This window comes from Mustela putorius, unplaced genomic scaffold (assembly GCF_011764305.1).
Source record: "Mustela putorius furo isolate JIRA1106 unplaced genomic scaffold, ASM1176430v1.1 tig00003988_pilon_pilon_pilon, whole genome shotgun sequence".
Taxonomy (NCBI): domain Eukaryota; kingdom Metazoa; phylum Chordata; class Mammalia; order Carnivora; family Mustelidae; genus Mustela; species Mustela putorius.
In genome coordinates, this window is record NW_025422127.1 from 2,189,691 (window position 1) to 2,204,267 (window position 14,577).

Below are 14,577 nucleotides of genomic sequence, written 5' to 3' on the forward strand. Positions count from 1 at the left end.
CAACCGGACGTCTCGACTGGCCGCTGGGAATTGTAGTTCCCACTTAGGGGTTGGCTTGGGCGCCGCTTGGTCTCGGCCTATCAGCGTTCTCACTAAGACCTCTGCTCTCGTGGGTAGAAGAAAGCCGCTGCTGTTTCAGGAAGGAAGGTGTCGTACAGAGAGGTGAGCTCCTGAGCGTGTTGACTTAGGTTAAGATGACGTAAAAAATGATGTTCCCCCTTAACTTTATGAATGTTTTGGAAACGCATTTAAACAATGTAAGCCATTAAAAAAAGATTTTATTTCAGAGAAATTGAGAGCGCGAGCACAAGCAGGCAGAGCTGCAGGCAGAGGGAAAGGGAGAGGGAGAAGCAGGTTCCCCGCTGGGCAAGGAGCCTGATGCTGTGCTCTATCCTAGGACGCTGGGATCATGACCCAAGCCCGAGGCACTTAAAAGCGTGAGCCACCCAAGCGCCAGTGTCTTTTTAAGAGGGTCTGAAAATTAATTCTTCATAGAATTACTAGGTCCACTATGTGGAAATAAACGAAGACCAACCAAATAAGGTCAAAGGCTTTTTATTCAGAGCTTGCTATATAGCAAGGGGGTCAGCTGCAGACACTTGGGTTCTAGCAGAGAGTCAAAGGCAGGCAGAGGAATCGGTAAGCTTTATATACTGGGTGAACAGGAGGTTTCAGGTGTACCTAGATTCAAGGCTGTTTACATGGGAAAGCCGTAGCTGGGCTAACTGGCATAGGGGCATTCTGTGTGATTGGTTAGGAGCGCTAATTTGGCTTTCTCTGATTGGTCCTAAATTGGAAGTAACCACAAAATCTAGGGAAGCTGATATTTATTAATCAAGTCCTGGCCATTTGGGGTTATGGTCTGGCTTCCTGAAATATCACTAGAGACAATGGTCTGACTTTTGCAAGTCTGACCTATAAGCAGGCTGACTTCCTGAGCTGTTTATTATGGATAAGGGGGTTGGCTTCTAAAGGTTGTAGGTTGGAGTTCTGTTTTGTTTTTGTTTGTAAGTAAACTCTACACCCAACATTGGGCTGAACTCACAACCCTGAGTTGCATGCCCTGTGAGCTGAGCCTGCCAGCAGCCCTCAGAGTTCTGTTTTTGTATATGGTCTGGCCACGGTTTGTATATTCAGTCTCTCAAATAGAACAGCCAGGAATGCTAAAATCTGAATTATAGAAATCTTGCAGAATCACGGAGAGATTTACGAGTATAAAAGGAGGCTGTTTGCTGCTAATGTGCAGATCTGCCCATCACTGTAACCTGGTAAAGATAAACCTCATTGCAAATGTGGACTGGGGTGGACAGTCTATAATCACAAAGATATCATGTCACTCGAAAACCATCATTTTCATGAATTTTATGTTTGCAGTAACAGTAAGAGAGTAGGGAGAGAACAGAGTCTCTAGGAAGTTATTATTAGCTTAATCTCAAAAATGGTCAGGGTCTCTCAGCTCCTCTGGGCAAACTGGTCAAAATTGGGCTCTGGGCAGATCATGCTTATTTGAATATTCCTTGAAATCTGGTTTCCTGCACAGATCTTCGTTGATATTCACAATCCATAGGCATCTTGTGTTGGGTAGCATGAATTTCATAACTGAGAATGTCTTCACTCTAATAATGATGACAAGAGTGCCCTAGAGAGTGCTCTTTTGCAGAACCATATCCCTCTGGACTGTTTAATGGAGGTTTCTCAGTTTTCTCATTGCTGCATTTAGGAACTGCCTTTTTTTTTTTTTTTTAAGATTTTATTTATTTCAGACAGAGAGAGAAAGTGAGAGAGAGCATGAGCGTGGGTGGGGAGGGGCAGGAGAGGGAGAAGCAGACTTCCCGATGAGCAGGAAGTCCAACATGGGGCTTGATTCCAGGACTGTGGGATCATGACCTGAGCTGAAGTCAGATGCTCAACTGACTGAGGCACCCAGATGCCCCAGAACTGACTTCTTTGGGATATTTGGGAATCCATTTTGAATTTCAGGACCGCTAAAGAGGGCAACTCCTGAAGGAGTGAAGATGAAAGGGGGAGAAAGCAAAGGAAGTTATATTTTTTGAGTTCCTACTGTATGCTTGATTTATTTAACATTAGTTTTCTCATCAGGAAAAAGGGAATAATAATAGCTAATGTTTATATAGCATTTGCTGTGCTGTCAGGTACCCTTTTGAGAATTTATTCTTCCACTTTCTACCTGTCAAAATGGCTAAAATAAAAACAAACAAACCAAGAAATAACAGGTATTGGTGAGGATGTAGAGAAAAAAGAACCCTCATGGAGGGAAATGTAAATTGGTGCAGCTACTGTGGAAAATAGTATGGAGTTTCCTCAATAAATTAAAAATAAAAATATCATATGATTCAGTAATTCCACTACTGGCTATTTACCCAAAGAAGATGAAAGCACTGGGGTGCCTGGGTGACTCAGTTGGTTAGGTATCTGCCTTTGGCTTGGGTCATGATCTCAGGGTCTTGGGATCAAGCCCCACATTGGGCACCCTGCTCAGTGGGGCATCTGCTTTTCCCTCTCCTTATGTGCTCTCTCTCTCTGTGTTCTCTCTCTCTCAAATAAATAAAATCTTTATAAAAATTAAAAAAAAAAAGAAAATGGAAGCACTAATTAAAAAAGATATGTGCACCCTTGTGTTTATTGTAGCATTATTTACAGTAGCAAAGATATGTAGGCAACCCAAATATCCACCAATTGATGAATGGGCAACGATGTGATATATAAATATATATATTTATATAAATATATATGTACATATAAATAAAAAAACACTATGGAATATTACTCAGCTATAACAGAGAATGAGATCTGGCCATTTGCAACAACATGAATGGACTTAGAGAGTATTATGCTAGGTGAAATAAGTGAGACAGAGAAAAACAGATAGATATCTTACGATTTCACTCATATGTGGAATCTAAGAAACAAAGACAAACAAAAAACCCAGACTCTTAAATACAGAGAACAAAATTGTGGTTGTTGGCGGTGACATAAAATGTAAATGAAAAGTAAATGAAAAAAAAAAAAGTAGGGGCGCCTGGGTAGCTCAGTGGGTTAAAGCCTCTGCATCCAGCTCGGGTCATGATCTCAGGGTCCAGGGATTGAGCCCTGCATCGCGTTCTCTGCTCAGAAGGGAGCCTGCTCCCCTTCTCTCTCTGCCTGCCTCTCTGCCTACTTGTGATCTCTGTCTGTCAAATAAATAAATAAATAAATCTTAAAAAAAAAAAGTAAATGAAAAGTACAGCATAGGGAATATACTCAATAAGATTGTAATAACACTGGTGACAGATGGTGACAAGACTTACCATGGTAAACCCTGAGTAATGTATAGAATTGTTAAAAAAAAAAAAGTATTTTGGGGGACACATGGGTGGCTCAGTCCATTGAGCATTCAACTGTTGATCTCAGCTCGGGTTTTAATCTCAGGGTCATGAGTTCAGGCCCCATGTTGGGCTCTGTGGTAGGCGTGGATCCTACTTAAAAAAAATTTATCCCTCGGGGAGCCTGGGTGGCTCAGTTGGTTGGGCAACTGCCTTCGGCTCAGGTCACAGTCCCGGAGTCCCTGGATCGAGTCCCGCATCAGGCTCCCAGCTCCATGGGGAGTCTGCTTCTCCCTCTGACCTTCTCACTTCTCATGCTCTCTCTCACTGTCTCTCTCTCAACTAACTAAATAAAAATCTTTAAGGGGCGCCTGGGTGGCTCAGTGGGATGAGCCTCTTCCTTCTGCTCAGGTCATGATCCCAAGGTCCTGGGATCAAGCCCCGCATCGAGCTCTCTGCTCAGCGGGGAGCCTGCTTCCCCTCCCCCTCTGCCTGCCTCTCTGTCTACTTGTGATCTCTCTCCCTCTATCAAATAAATAAATTGGGGCACCTGGGTGGCTCAGTGGGTTGAGCCGCTGCCTTCGGCTCGGGTCATGATCTCAGGGTCCTGGGATCGAGTCCCGCATCAGGATCTCTGCTCAGTAGGGAGCCTGCTTCCCTCTCTCTCTCTCTGCCTGCCTCTCTGACTACTTGTGATTTCTCTCTGTCAAATAAATAAATAAAATCTTAAAAAAAAAAAAACAAATAAATAAATTAAAAAAAATCTTAAAAAAAAATTTATCCCTTTTAAGAACCCTATATGGTAGATACTAATATTATCCTATTTATCCTATATGTGGAGAATTTAAATACTTTGTCCAAGGTCACACCAGCTAGTAAGTCTCTACAGTTAACCCCTAAGCTACATGCTGTGTTTCTCCAAGCGGTTGTCATGAGAATTAAATGAGGTAAAGTGAGAGGTCCCTAGCACAGTTCACAGGCCACAAGCACACTGTGGCAGTAAGCTATAGAATTCTGTACAAATGCTCTGGTATGGAGGCTGTTATCCTACGTGCCACTGGGAGGCAGTATTGCCATTCAGCTTTCATCCACCTGGGTGCAAAACCCCTTTGTCCCTCAAGCCTTATACTGTATGTCATCCTCTTTACATTTCCTATATACATCTACTGTCATCCTCTTTGGGTAATCCATCAGTCCTAGGTCTCCCCAAGTTTTTTGCAGACTTGGATACTTACCTCATGGACTTCCCTTCCAGTTCAAACTCCTATTGTTATTCTGGATGTTTTTAGCATGTAAAAGGTGATCCATATGATAGATCCACAGATAGTTAATGAACATTTATGTTGGGCACTTAGCTAGGTTCTGGGGAGGAAAAAAAATAAAGACATGGTTTCTGTTTTTGAGAAAGTTATAACCTAGTTGGAGCAATGGACACAAATCAAAAAGTGAAAAAAAAGGGTTATAGATGCATTTATAACCAGCTGTCTTTTGGCATCATTTTCCTTAAGACTTGGGTAAGATTGGTACAGGAAGCACAGCCACAAAATAGTAAATGGCATGGCACTTTCCGGAAATTGCTAATAGTTCCATATGGACAGAGCTCCGACTTGAAGGGAAGGCCTGGGACTGATGGGGCTAAGGGGCAAGCCATGGCCAGAGCATTGCATGCCAAGCTAAGGAGTGTGGAAATAAAAATTATTCATCTTCCATTTTATTCCGCTTTGGTTAAAATTAAGATAAAATATTGATCATATCAGTATTTGATGAGACGTCTTGGGAGTAAATAATCTTGTTGAAACAAGTAAGTAGGAAATTTGAAATATTTCTCTGCTAGTTGTTTTCCTCTTTTTAAAAAAGATTTTTATTTATTTGTTTGGCAGACAGAGAGCACAAGCAGGCAGAGAGGCAGAGAGAGAGAGGAAGGGAAGCAGGCTCCCTGCTGAGCAGGGGTAGGGGGCTTGATTCCAGGACCCTGGGATCATGACCTGAGCTGAAGGCAGAGGCTTTAACCCACTGAGCCACCCAGGCGCCCCGACCCTATGTATTTCTTTCGTAGTTCCCATCAATATGTAATGATGTATTTATTTGTGGGAATATATATTTAATGTCTATCTTTCCTGCTAAGACAAAGATTTCAAATATCATGTCTACTTTACTCACCTCTACTATGTCCAGTAACTTGATAGGACCTAGTGCATAGTTGGGACTCTGTTTATGGAAGATATGGGTGAAACCAGGTGGGAGATGTCCGGCAGGTAGTTGGATCTGAGGAGCTGGATCTCAGGAATGATCTGGACTAAAGACAGAGATTTGCAAGTCATTAGCACTCAGATTAGGGTGGAAGCTGGTGATGACTGAGGATATAGACAGTCAGAAGAGAAGAAAGACTAGGATAGAACTCTTAAAAGATACTGACTTTAAAAACTGGGGAGAGAAAGGGGAGCTAGCAAAGGACAGTGTAAATGAATAGGAGTATAAACAGAAGAAGAGCTGGGAAGGGTCATTTCATAAGTGCCAAGGGGGGAGAGTTGTGAAAGGATGCTGATACCAGTTCCAGTGTGGGTGGAGAGTGTTTCCCACACATCCGAACCAATTCTTCAAACACTAGCTGGGTGTCCTACAATTCAACTTGATTCTGACATTAGCTACCTGGAGACAGCCTCAGATTCCATAGGTTAAGGATTCAACCACACAAGACTGCCCCGCTTCAGATGGTGATCGTAAGCCCAGCTTGTCACCTGTGCTTCTGACTAACTGGCTACAAACTAGAGTGTCCCACACATCGCTCCTTGGGTTGGATTACTTTTCTAGAACTGCTCACAGACCTCAGGAAGCCCATTTATTCAGTAGATTACCAATTTTTACAAAGGAAGTGAAACAACCACCAGATGAGGAGATACAAAAGGCAAGGTGTATGAGAAAGGGCTTGGAGCTTCCAAGCTCTCTCCAGATTCTTCCTGAATCTAATCTACATGTGTTCACCAACCTGGAAGCTCTCTGAACCTTGCCCTTTTGGGTTTTATGGTGGCTTTATTACATAAGCACAATAGAGTAAATCATTGGCCATTGGTGATTAAACTATCTCTAGCCCCTCTTTCTCCCTGAGGTCTGGGGTGGGACTGAAAATTCCAACTTCTGTTCCTAGTTGGTTTCCCTGGCAGCCAATGAAGTGCTTTCCAAAAATCACCTCATTAACATAAGCCCAGTTGTGGTAGAAAGGGGCTCGTTAGGAATAACAGTACATCATTTTACCTTCATGGGTCTGAAGTGATTTCAGGGACTGAGGACAAAAGGCCAAACATTATAAGGAAAGATGCTCCTGTTGCTTTTTTTCTTTTCTTTTCTTTTTTAAGATTTTATTTATGTATTTTTCAGAGAGAGAGAGAGAGAGTGAGTACAAGCAGGGGTAGCAGCAGACAGAGGGAGAAGCAGGCTTCCTGTTGAGCAAGGAGCCTGATGCTGGACTCAATCCCAGGACCCTGGGATCATGACCTAAGCTGAAGGCAGACGCTTAACCAACTGAGCTACCCAGGCATTCTTTCCATTGCTCTTTATCCCTCAGGCAGTTCCAAGGGCTTTGGGAGCTGAGAGCCAGAAACATGGACAAAGACCAAACATACATGAAAAATAAATATTCGGTCATCTGAAAGACCAAATATATATTCCTTAGAATTCACAATATTGCATGCTGATATATGCTACATTATGGATGAACCTTGAAAACGTTATGTTAAACAAAAGGAGTCAGTCTTAAAAGGCCTCATATTGTGGGATTCCATGTATGTGAAATGTCCAGAAGAAGCAAATCCAGAGACATGGAAGTAGATAAGAGGTTGCCTAGGGCTAGAGAAGGGAAGAGTGGTGACTGCTAAGGAGTACAGGGTTTCTTTTTGGGGTGAAGAAAGTGTTCTGAAACGAGATACCCTGTGAATTTACTAAAATGCAGTGAACTGTATACTTTGAAAGGGTTAATTGTTTGGTGTGTGAACCGTGTCAGTAAAGGTGTCTGACTCCATGAAGGCTGAGATCCCAGGTTTGTGCAGCTGATCTCAGATTGGCAGTCTGGGTGGGCTCTGCTTAAATTAGCTGACCTCCTTACTCCATACTCCAGCAGGGGTTTCATATTTTAGTATTCCAACTTAAATCAGAGGATGGGGGCCGAAGGTGTGGAAATTGCTCTGGTTGGCCAGGACAGCTCTTTTCTTTCTGCTTTTTATTTTATTATAACAGGTCTGGTTCTTCAGCTGAGCAAGGATGACATGGGTGAGGATTGTGAACTTGGTCCAAGGGCGTGTAGTGCCCACCCCTTACCACAAGAGGGAGATGTTGTGCAAGCAGGGCAGAAGGTGCTGCGCCGCACCCCCCAGCATTCCCCTCTCTGGCCCCGGCCCCCAGATTCATGAAGTCCTTTCTAGCCTCTAGGACTGGACTTTGCCTGAGCCGGTAGTGTGTGTGTGTTGGGTTGAGGACAGGGAGGAGATAAGGTCTGTATGGAGAGAGGTCTTGGTAATGATTTTTTTTATTTTCTCAAAAGATCTTTCAGCTTTGATTCCTGAAAGAAATTTCATCACCATTGTTTCTTCTGCTTTTTAAATCTGCACTCCTTTGGAGTTTGTGAAAGTATGGGAAACTTGGGAAAGTTTGGGAGTGATTTTATCCTTGCAAATAAGATCCCCTGGGTATGCCTATAAATTGAGATTCTTGACGTTGGGGAAAATCAGCTCTCTGTAGTTCATGCTGATAGCTGTGGGGTAAGTTCGTGAAACTGTGGGTAAGCAAAAGGAGGCTTCTTTAATTAAGTCATGAGAATTGTGTTGCTGAAGCTTGGTAGTCTCATTTGGGTCTTGCCCTAAACTGACCCCCACCAATACCACCCCCCTCCTGTGGCTGGCAAGCTCTTTGCAGTGGCAGTGGTGAAAAATTTTTTTTTCTTTTTATTTTTTACTCACTTGGCCACTGAACACAGTTTAATAGTCCCATTATTCCTTCCCACTTGTTAAATTTCTAATTCTGTGGCGAACAAAGAAGTAAAATTCCAAAGGCGGTTAAACAAGAAATGTTTGAAATCTGACATATAGTCAGTCCCAAACAGGAATTCCTCAGGTAACATTTTTCCTTTCTCTTTGTGGAATCTTATATGCTGATAGGAGATAAAGTGTGATATAACCAAAAACTGTCCGCACAAGGCAGCAGTTGCTGGAGTATTCGCTTATTTTTCCCCACTTTGCAGAGGTGAAGTCAGTTGTTGGAATGAGGCTGAGCTTGGAGAATCTGTTAAGTTTTATTCTTGGACAGATGCAGCATCTTCAAAAAGAGTTTGAGGTAACCTAAAGTAAAAGACACATAGACATTAAGGATAATAAAATGCAAATTGAGTGCTTGCTTTGGCAGCACATATACTAAAATTGGAACGATAGAGAAGAGTAGCTTGGCCTCTGTGCAAGGATGGCATGCAAATTCATGAAGTGTTCCATATTTAAAAAAATAAATAAAATGCAAATGGAGTACAAAAAGAAAAAGAAAAAAGAAAATCAAAGTGATAGAAGAGCAAAGAAAAATGCTGTCTACAAAGCCTAAGAGAATTACTCTGATTGAACATTAAATTTGGCTTTGAATTTGTAAGATAATATGAAGAACTTTTTAAGTGTTTTTTAAAAACATTTTATTTATTTATTTGACAGAGAGATGGTGAGAAAGGGAACACAAGCAGGGGAGGTGGCAGAGGGAGAAGCAGGCTTCCTGCTGAGCAGGGAGCCAGAAAGGAGGCTCCATTCCAGGACCCTGAGATCATGACCTGAGCCGAAGGCTGATGCAAACGACTGGGCCACCCAGGCCCAGAACTAGGTAATTTAAAAATAATCAGTAGCAGAGCGCCTGGGTGGCTCAGTCAGTTAAGCATCTGCTTTTGGTAGGTTATGATTCCAGAGTCCTGTGTTTGAGCCCCACGTCCAGCTCCCTGCTCACCGGGGAGCCTGCTTCTCCCTCTCTCTCTACTTTCCTGCTCCTGCTCTCTCACTTGCTCTGTCTGAAATAAATAGATAAAATCTTAAAAAAAAAATCAGTAGCATACTATTTACTTAGATGAAGTCTCAAAAAAGAAAATAAAAAAAAGAAAGATAAAATCTCTCCTGGTGCTGAATGAATGACAGGATTTATTTATTTATTTAAAAAGATTTCCTTTATTCATTTGAGACAGATGCAGAGAGAGAGCGTGAGCAGGGGGAGAGACAGAGGAAGAGGGAGAAACGGACTCCCTGTTGAGCATGGAGCCTGATGTGGGGCTGGATCCCAGAACCCAGAGATCATGACCTGAGCTGAAGGCAGACATTTAACCATCTGAGCCACCCAGGAGCCCCATGACAGGATTTATTGTGTGGAGTCTTGCTCAGTGTATGGATTCATATTGTTCTTGATTAGAATTTCATAAGCAAATGCAGAGTTTTTCAGACAATTTTTCTTTTTTTTTTTTATCAAAGATCTATTTTTCTTTTTCTTTTTTTTCTTCTTCTTTTTCTAATTTGAGTCAAACACATGTAAATCTTAAGTGGACAGTTCAGTGAATTTTCACAAAATTAATACTTACATTGCAATCACACAGGTCAAGAAATAGAACATTACCAGTACCACAGACAACCTTCTAATACCTCCCTGGGTCTTTGACCCCGCCTACCTCCCCAAGGGTAACCACCAATCTGATTTGTAGCAACATAGATCAGTTTTGCCTCTTTGTAACTCTGTATAGGTGGAATCTACACAAAGTTCTTTTGTGTCATAATATTATGTTTGTGAGATTCATACATCCAGTTGTGTGTAGGTGTAGTTCATTTTTGTTACTGTATAGCGTTACATTGTGTGCACACATTTCAACTTCTTTATTTATTCAACTGTTGTGTATTTGAGCTGTTTTCAGCTTTTTGGTGCTGATACAAACACATCTTATGATGCACATGTGCACATATTTTGTGGTTGTTATATATCTAAAAGTAGAATCAATTATTTTAAGGAAGGTGGGTTTTTATCTTTGGTAGATAAGGACAAACCATTTTTCAAATTGATTGACTCAATTAACTCTTTCAGTGTACATGCTAGATTGTTCCATATTCTTGCCAGCACTTGACATTGCCAGCCATTTTTCAGTTAAAACATAATGGTGGGTGCCTAGTGGCATCTGATTATGACTTGAGTACCACCTGTATGTCCAATATGGGAACAAAGAGTGTTGTGGTGGATTGGTCCATGAATTGTGCTGAGTATATATATATATATAATTTTATTTATTCGAGAGAGAGAGCATGTGAGCATAGTAGGGAGGGGCAGAGGATTTTTGTTTTTTAAAGATTATTTATTTATTTATTTGAGAGAGAGAGAAAGAGCATGCATGAGAAGAGGGAGGGGCAGAGGTAGAGGGAGAAGGAGGTTTCTGTTGAGCAGGGAGCCTGATGCGGGGCTTGATCCCAGGACCCAGGATCATGACCTGAGCCAAAGGCAGATGCTTAACTGACTGAGTCACCCAGGTCCTCCCCCTACCCATGTGCTGATCATAGACTAGCTCTTAGGATCAGTGATGAGACTATAGGAGTCTATAGACAAACTCAGGTCTGAAGATTTGAAAAGAGGGAATAAAGGCTATTCCTTATTTTGCAATGCACTATACTGCAGAGAGATGGGTCCTCTGCTTGAGACTGAAGAAAGTCAGGGTGAATTAGCATTGCCCAGTATGGTGACAAAGAGCTGGTAGAAATGATGAAGGATGTTGCCATGCATGGAGTTTGACTTCTGAACGTGCCAGATAGTTTGAGTTCTCATGATGAAATTTCCTTCTGTTATAGCCTGCAGGAAGAGGTAAGGCTCATAGAGAAAGGCCTAGAATGGCACTGATAAAACAACGACCACCAAAATAATGCTAATAGTATCTAATAATTTTATAGTGTTTTATGTATGTTAACTCATTTAACTTTCTTAACAAATCACCGAGGTGTTCTTTTCCCATTTAAAGATGAGCTCCCAGGTACAGAGAGGTTAATTCACTTACCCAAGGCCACACTACAAGTAAGTGATAAATCAAGTCTGAATTTGAACCCAGGTAATCTGGCCTCCGAATCCAGGCTCAGGAATTGATGCTATCCACTGAATTAGGGTTGGGAGCAGGGGAACTCATGCAGACAGATTCTTGGAAAGGAAGAAAAGGAAAAGTAGGCAGGAGTTAGCCGGGTAGTCTCACTGGTATCAACTAACAGGCTCCCAAAAACGTGTTCTGACAAACGCAATACATTTGCACTGTTGATGAAGGGGAAAACCGTGGAAGCCTGAAACATCTCCAGGTTTGGATATTAGAGTCTTCAGCACACAGCAAGCACAATGGCTGAGTAGGGAAGGCCAGTTTAGCAGAGAGAGCCTAACATTGAGGATTGCCAGTCTTTCCTACTTCTCACACCTGTGTCAGGTGTTTATGATTGCTCTACTGAGGGATAGATGATAAGTATCATAGCTAGTTTCTTTTGGGTTTCCTGGTTGTAGAGAAACCAATCAGGGACAGTAGTTCATATATTATGATACTAAATCATATTATATATGATTTATATTTCTAATACCCATGCCAGTGGCTAGGGACCCTGTATTTGCCCCAGATTCCGAGACAACCAGAGAGGTCAATTCCTGGGGCTCCAAAAGGGCCCTGTCACTGAGACCTGGGCTGGAGGGTGGGATCTGGAGACTGATAATGGGGAGGGAGGAACAAAGGAGGGACACCCTAGTGGGTGCTTAGGTGGAGATTAAACCAAGCTTCACTTCCTCTTGGAGCCCCTAGACGTGTTCCACTTCCCTACACCCCTTTATACCTTTGTTTCCTATTCCCGTAGCTTCTCCTTTTCCCCTTGTACTTACATTGCCCCATCCACAAATATAAATAACCTTCCCTTGGAAAAGAGCTCACTCTAAATGGGGAAAGGAGGAAGGAAATCTCAGGCTGGGAAATGGCCAGATGACCTGTGTAGTTCATGGAGATAATCTCAGGACCAAGTCTCCAAAGGCAGAATGGGCCAATGACTGCACTGTTGGTAAAGAAAAGGCTCTGTAGGTGTTTCCTACAGAGTCATGTTTGGACTTAAGTATCTCCTGCCCAAGGAGGTAGCTCAGTGAAGATACTTCCTAAGCAGAACCCAGCCCTCAGTACCGCTTATTTCCCTGAAACTTCTCCCAGGCTTTCCCTTTTCTCCTTCCAGTCTCCTTCAGGTTGTTCCCCATTCTTGCCAGCATTTATTATTTCTTGTCTTTTCTGGCTCCTATATGTACGTTGACTGTATATGTGGGTTTGTTTCTAGGCTCTTGATTCTGTTCCCTTGGGGTGTGTGTGTGTTTATGCCAGTAACATACTTCTTTAATTATTATAGCTGTGTAGTATAGTTTGAAATCAGGATGTGTGATGCCTCCAGCTTTGTTGTTCTTTCTTGGTACTAAATTGACTATTTAGGGTCTCTTGTGCTTCCCTAAGAATGTTAGGGTTGTTTTTTCTACTTCATGAAAAATGCCATTGGAATTTTGATAGGATTGCATTTGAGCTGCAGGTGGCTCTGGGTAGTATGAACATTTAACAATATGCGTCCTTTTTTAAAAACATTTTTTGATTTAAGTAATCTCTGCACCCAATGTGGGGTTTGTACTCCTGACCCAGAGACCAAGAGTTGCATGCTCTTCCAACTGAGCCCTGATAATATTAATTCTTCTGATCCATAAACATGGGATATCTTTCCATTTATTTGTGTATTCTACTATTTTTTTCATCAAAGTCTTATAGCTTTCATTGTACAGATCTTTCACCTCTTTGGTTAAATTTATTCCTAAGTATTTTGTTGTCTTTGATGCTACTGTAAGTGGGTTTGCTTTCTTTATTTCTTTTTTTTAAATTTCAATCTCTGTTTATGCAAATGATTTTAATCCCACTACTTCTATAATGTTTAATCCTTTTTTTAATTTTTAATTTTTTATAAACATATATTTTTATCCCCAGGGGTACAGGTCTGTGAATCACCAGGTTTACACACTTCACAGCACTCACCAAAGCACATACCCTCCCCAATGTCCATAATCCCACCCCCTTCTCCCAATCCCCCTCCCCCCAGCAACCCTCAGTTTGTTTTGTGAGATTAAGAGTCACTTATGGTTTGTCTCCCTCCCAATCCCATCTTGTTTCATTTATTCTTCTCCTACCCACTTAAGCCCCCATGTTGCATCACCACTTCCTCATATCAGGGAGATCATATGATAGTTGTCTTTCTCTGCTTGACTTATTTCGCTAAGCATGATACGCTCTAGTTCCATCCATGTTGTCGCAAATGGCAAGATTTCATTTCTTTTGATGGCTGCATAGTATTCCATTGTGTATATATACCACATCTTCTTTATCCACTCATCTGTTGATGGACATCTAGGTTCTTTCCATAGTTTGGCTATTGTGGACATTGCTGCTATAAACATTCGGGTGCACGTGCCCCTTTGGATCACTACGTTTGTATATTTAGGGTAAATACCCAATAGTGCAATTGCTGGGTCATAGGGCAGTTCTATTTTCAACATTTTGAGGAACCTCCATGCTGTTTTCCAGAGTGGCTGCACCAGCTTGCATTCCCACCAACAGTGTAGGAGGGTTCCCCTTTCTCCGCATCCTCGCCAGCATCTGTCATTTCCTGACTTGTTGATTTTAGCCATTCTGACTGGTGTGAGGTGATATCTCATTGTGGTTTTGATTTGTATTTCCTTGATGCCGAGTGATATGGAGCACTTTTTCATGTGTCTGTTGGCCATCTGGATGTCTTCTTTGCAGAAATGTCTGTTCATGTCCTCTGCCCATTTCTTGATTGGATTATTTGTTCTTTGGGTGTTGAGTTTGCTAAGTTCTTTATAGATTCTGGACACTAGTCCTTTATCTGATATGTCATTTGCAAATATCTTCTCCCATTCTGTCAGTTGTCTTTTGATTTTGTTAACTGTTTCCTTTGCTGTGCAAAAGCTTTTGATCTTGATGAAATCCCAATAGTTCATTTTTGCCCTTACTTCCCTTGCCTTTGGCGTTGTTCCTAGGAAGATGTTGCTGTGGCTGAGGCCGAAGAAGTTGCTGCCTGTGTTCTCCTCAAGGATTTTGATGGATTCCTTTCGCACATTGAGGTCCTTCATCCATTTTGAGTCTATTTTTGTGTGTGGTGTAAGGAAATGGTCCAATTTCATTTTTCTGCATGTGGCTGTCCAATTTTCCCAGCAC

General features: G+C 41.9%; 1 protein-coding gene and 1 non-coding gene across 3 annotated transcripts in view; both read left to right on the top strand.

Annotated features, from left to right (window-relative positions):
- Positions 1-54: 54 nt before the first annotated feature.
- The window catches only part of HSD17B6 (hydroxysteroid 17-beta dehydrogenase 6), a 39,534-nt gene continuing 25,011 nt past the window's right edge, over positions 55-14,577 (top strand). Inside the window, exon 1 of one of the 2 annotated variants that reach the window (XM_004773159.3) lies at positions 55-162. The gene's annotated coding sequence lies outside the window, so the exon portion shown is untranslated. The remainder of the gene's footprint in view (positions 163-14,577) is intronic. The other variant, XM_004773160.3, reaches the window with a different exon arrangement.
- LOC123389672 lies at positions 8,699-8,803 on the top strand. Its single transcript, XR_006604303.1, has one exon. It is a non-coding gene; the product is annotated as a U6 spliceosomal RNA (small nuclear RNA).